Genomic DNA, 6,000 nt, shown 5'->3' on the forward strand with positions numbered 1-6,000 from the left:
ACAAAAAGATAGAGGAAACAAAAGAATATCACCTAGATGAAGATGCTCTTGATACCACATGATGTAGCTCCATTGGAGCTAATAGGTCTTGGATCTTCTTCGTCAATGGATTCCTTTGCTTCTTGAGGTCTGATTGCAGTGGAATGGAGAAGGAGAAAGATGAATGGAGACGTAAGATGAGTCTAGAAGAAGCTCACTGATGTGTCATTACTTTCTCTTATTTCTTAATCCTTTTTGTCACCATTTTAATTACTTATTAGCCTTAATTGTCAAATTAATTATGCAGTTTTATCATTTGGGCCTACTTGACTAATTTTGTGTTTTTAATTTAATTTCAGGAGAATTATAAGCAATTGGGCTTGAATCCGGAATTGGGCTTGGACTTGAAGAGAGAAGACAATTTTATTTTATCAAATCTTATCTTATCCAGATTTTATGTCATCCAATCTAATCTTATCTTATCCAGATTTTATTTCATCCAATCTTATCTTATCTTGTCCAGATTTTATTTTATTTATAGTCTTAGACTTAAAACAGATTTGTAAGCTTTGGGGCTGAGGACCTATATAACAGCACCAAGGTTTTAGTTTAGGGAGTTTTCCGAAGAGAAGAATAATTCTAGGGTTTTTAGAATTCCAGTTTTTATTGTTCATGCACAGTGTTCACGTAGAATAAAATTCGTTTTCTGCAATTTTGTTTCTGATTCAATCTACAATTTCATTTTCTGTTGATTAATGGAAGGCTAAATCTCCAGCGTTGTTTTCTCTTGAGGATCAAGCACATCTCTCTTTGAGGTTTTGTTATTACTATTGAATTCTGATAAGTTTTTCCTCTTCACCAATTACTCTGTATTTGTTGTTATTAATCCATGCATGCTTAGTGCTTGATTAATTGTCTTTGCGCTTAATTTACGTTCATGCTTAATGATCAGCTTCATTCATGATTAATTGGTGTATGTGTTGCTTAATCACATAATGACACCTTATGTTAATTTTCGCTTAGTAATTTAATTTAGGGTTGGATTAAGTGGTTGAACTGATTAAGGATAAATTCTCGTAACCTAGGATAAGAGACTTGCTTGTGAATCAAGGGGAAACAACATGTTTTAATTTTGTTATTTTCTAATTAAAATTTGCTTGCTATTTAAAATACAAAAACAAACAACCCCCCTCCCCCCAATTCGTTATTGTTTTATCACTATCTGTTATGAACGTTTGGTTAACCATTGCTCGTTGGAAGACGGCCTAGGATCACTTCCTAGATATTGCATTTTTAATGTTTACTTGATTCGGGTACGGCCTCGATCAAATTTGGCGTCGTTGTCGGGGAGCAGTGGGCCAAAGGTTCATAATAGTGTTTAGTTGTTTAGAGTCTAGCTCTGTTGTTTAGTGTGTGAGTGTGTGTTGTTTTGTTTTGTGTAGTGTTCCATTTTGCATTTCAGTCGCATCCCCTGTTTCACATTTGAGTCTATCTTTTCATGATTTTAGGGTGTTGCTCACAAAATTTCAGCTCATTTGGATATCGTTTGAGTATAGTTGTAGTTTTACCCCTTTGTTAGGTGCTTGTTGAGAGATACATGATTTGCTGCATATAGTGCATGACTAGGGGCAATCCATGTGATTTACAATCCTTTGATCCTAAAATAGATAAAACCTTTCATAGATTAGTTAGGCATAGTGTGCATCCTGATCATTCTGTGCATTTTGAGCATTATGAGAATTCTGTTGCTGATGATTCTGAATATTCTGATTTTGAGCATTCGACTACTAATTTTCATATTGAGAACATGGCTCAATCTCCACCTCGTGAGAGGACTCTTAGGGAGATGGTTGCACCTGATTTCACTTATGAAAGCTTGTGCATTCAATATCCTGATGAGGGTGTTCCATATGTTCTCAAGACTGGACTAATACATTTGCTACCCAAGTTTCATGGTCTTGCAGGTGAAGATCCTCATAAGCATCTTAAGGAGTTCCATATTGTTTATTCCACCATGAAGCCCCCTGATGTCCAAGAAGATCATATCTTTCTAAAGGCTTTTCCTCATTCTCTGGAGGGAGTGGCAAAAGATTGGCTATACTACCCTGCTCCGAGGTCCATTTTCAGCTAGGATGACCTTAAGAGGGTGTTCTTGGAGAAATTTTTCCCTACATCTAGGACCACTGCCATCAGAAAAGACATTTTAGGCATCAGGCAACTTAGTGGAGAGAGCTTGTATGAGTACTAGAAAAGATTCAAGAAATTGTGTGCAAGCTGTCCTTACCACCAGATTTCTGAGCAACTCCTTCTTCAATATTTCTATGAGAGACTTAGCAACATGGAGAGGAGTATGATTGATGCTGCTAGTGGTGGAGCTCTTGGTGATATGACCCCTACTGAGGCTAGGAATTTGATTGAAAAGATGGATTCCAACTCCCAACAATTTAGTGCAAGAAATGATGCTATTGTCCTTAGAGGAGTCCATGAGGTGGCCACGAATTCATCTTCATTTACTGAAAATAAAAAGCTTGAGGGAAAACTTGATGCCTTGGTCAACCTAGTAACTCAGCGTGCCATGAATCAGAAATTTGCACCTGTTGCAAGAGTCTGTGGTCTATGTTCTTCTGCAGATCACCATACAAATCTTTATCCTTCTTTGTAGCAATCAGGAGTCAATGAGCAACCTGAAGCTTATGCTGCAAACATTTATAATAGACCTCCTCAGCAGCAAAACCAACAACAACAGAACAATTATGATCTTTCAAGCAACAAATACAATCCAGGTTGGGGGAATCATCCAAATCTGAGATGGACAAGTCCTCCACAACAACAACAGCTTGTCCCTCCCTACCAGAATGTTGTTGGTCCAAGCAAGCCATATGTTCCTCCTCTAATACAGCAACAACAACAACAGTAGTCACAACAAAGACAACAAGCAACTAAGGCTCCTCCTCAACCTTCCTTAGAGGAGTTAGTAAGGCAAATGACCTTCCAGAATATGCAATTTCAGCAAGAGACAAGAGCCTCCATTCAGAGTCTGACAAATCAGATGGGGCAGATGGCTACTCAGTTGAACCAAGCTCAGTCCCAAAATTCTGACAAATTGCCTTCACAAACTGTGCAGAATCCGAAAAATGTGAGTGCCATCACCTTGAGGTCTGCCAACCAAATTCAAGTGCCTCCACCAGTAGCAGCACTTGCACCTGAACCTGTCAAGCTTCATTCTACACCTGAAAAAGAGGATGAGATAGTTGAACAAAAAAGAAAGCTTCCTAACAAAAATTTTCATGCAGGTGGACCTTCTTCTAGTAATTCTGACTTACCGCAGCCTCCTATCCCTCTTCCATTCCCACCTAGAGCAATTCCAAACAAAAAAATGGAAGAAGCGGAAAAAGAGATCTTGGAGACCTTCAGGAAAGTAGAGGTGAACATACCTCTGCTAGATGCCATCAAGCAGATTCCAAGATATGCCAAGTTTCTAAAGTAGTTGTGCACCCACAAAAGGAAGCTCAAAGGCTATGAAAGGATTAGCATGGGTAGAAATGTGCCAGCATTGATAGGTAAATCTGTTCCTCACATTCTTGAGAAATGTAAGGACCCTGGTACTTTCTGTATACCTTGCATTATTGGGAAAAGTAAATTTGAAAATGCCATGCTAGATCTAGGAGCATCATTTAATGTCATGACTCTGTCCATTTTCAATTCTTTATCTCTTGGACTTTTGCAATCTCCAGATGTGGTGATTCATTTGGCAAATAGAAGTGTTGCTTACCCCGCAGGTTTTATAGAGGATGTGCTGGTTCGGGTTGGTGAACTTATTTTTCCTGTTGATTTTTATGTTCTTAATATGGAAAAGGGATTTTCCCATGGTTCAGTTCCAATTATTTTAGGTAGGCCATTTATGAAAAAAGCCTGAACCAAGATAGATGTTTTTGCTGGCACATTGTCTATGGAATTTGGTGATATTGTTGTTCATTTTAACATTCTTGATGCCATGAAGCATCCATCTAAGGATCATTCTGTTTTTCGTTCTGAGATAATTGATCAGATTATTGATGATTATATGTTTGATTTTGATTTTGTTATTCATGGTAGGAAACATCCATTTTTATCTGATCTGCATACTTGTCATTCCTTATGCATTGAATCTGAATCTGAGTTTGAATTTGATCATGTATCTAATTTTTATGCTCAGAATGAATCTGAATTTGAGTCTGGTTCTGATTTTTTGGGTGTTGTACCTCTTGATGTTGATTTTTTAGAGTCAGAATGCACTAACCATGTTGCAGGAAGTACATATACTTTTGACTTGCTTTATGAGGTACAAGCTGCGGAACCTTCTTCTCCTACCCTAGTTCCTCCCATTGTTCAGCCACCACCCACACCAGAGTTGAAGCCCTTACCAGCAACCCTCAAATATGCTTACTTGGAGGACAAGGAAAAATTTCCAGTGATCATCTCTGCCTCCCTTGCTGCTGAGCAAGAGGAGAAGTTATTGCTAGTGCTCAAGAAGCACAAGAAGGCCATTGGATGGACTTTAGCAGCCATTCCTGGTATTAAACCATCTACTTGCATGCATAGGATACTTTTAGAGGATGGAGCTAAGCCAGTGAGGCAGCCATAACGGCGACTCAACCCCGTCATTCTAGATGTGGTGAAAAAGGAAGTGACTAAGCTCTTACAAGCTGGAATCATCTACCCCATTTCTGACAGCCAGTGGGTGAGTCCTGTCCAAGTGGTTCCTAAAAAGACAGGCCTCACAGTGATCAAGAATGAGAGGGATGAGCTTATCTCCACAAGAGTGCAGAACAGCTGGCGAGTCTGCATTGATTATAGGAGGTTGAACCAGGTAACCAGAAAAGATCATTTTCCCCTGCCATTCATTGATCAAATGCTTGAGCGCTTGGCAGGTAAGTCTCATTATTGTTTTCTTGATGGTTTTTCTAGTTATTTACAAATTCATATTTCTCCTGAGGATCAAGAAAAGACCACATTCACCTGTCCCTTTGGCACTTTTTCCTATAGGAGGATGCCCTTTGGCCTATGCAACGCCCCTGGTACCTTCCAGCGATGTATGCTTAGCATTTTCAGTGATTTTTTAGAAAGTTGCATAGAGGTGTTTATGGATGATTTTACTATTTATGGATCCTCTTTTGATGCATGTTTGGATAGTCTGGATAGAGTTCTTAATAGATGCATTGAAACTAACCTTGTGCTGAATTTTGAAAAATGTCACTTCATGGTAGAACAAGGTATAGTTTTAGGGCATATCATTTCCAGTAGGGGCATAGAGGTAGATCCTGCAAAAATATTTGTTATTTCACAATTTCCTTACCCCTCTTGCGTGTGAGAGGTTCATTCTTTTCTTGGTCATGCACGGCTTTATAGGCGCTTTATCAAGGATTTTAGCAAAGTGGCCCTTCCACTATCCAATCTGCTGCAAAAGGAGGTGGAGTTTGATTTTGATGACCGGTCCAAAGAGGCTTTTGATTGCGTCAAGCGTGCGGTGACTACCACCCCTATCATTCAGGCACCTGATTGGACAGCCCCATTTGATCTAATGCGTGATGCATCCAATTATGCATTGGGGGCTGTCCTTGCTCAAAAGATTGATAAGCTGCCTCGGGTGATTTACTATGCTTCCAGAACTTTGGATGTTACTCAAGCAAATTAAACTACCACAGAGAATGAGCTATTAGTGATAGTTTTTGCTCTTGAAAAATTTCGTTCATATTTGCTTGGTACTCGTGTTATTGTTTATACTAACCATGCAGCTCTGAAGTACCTATTGAAGAAGGTGGAATCAAAGCCTAGATTGATCAGGGGGATGCTTTGGCTCCAAGAGCTTGATTTGGAGATCCGTGATCGGAGTGGTGCACAGAACCTCATGGCTGGCCATTTAAGTAGGATTGAACGTGCGTCTAAGGACTCACCCATTCGGGATGATTTTCCGGATGACCATTTGTACATTATGTATAAGATTTCTGATTCCTCCCTTAACATCTGTTTTTCCTCCCTTAG

Source organism: Glycine max, chromosome 2 (genome assembly GCF_000004515.6).
Source record: "Glycine max cultivar Williams 82 chromosome 2, Glycine_max_v4.0, whole genome shotgun sequence".
Taxonomy (NCBI): Eukaryota; Viridiplantae; Streptophyta; class Magnoliopsida; order Fabales; family Fabaceae; genus Glycine; species Glycine max.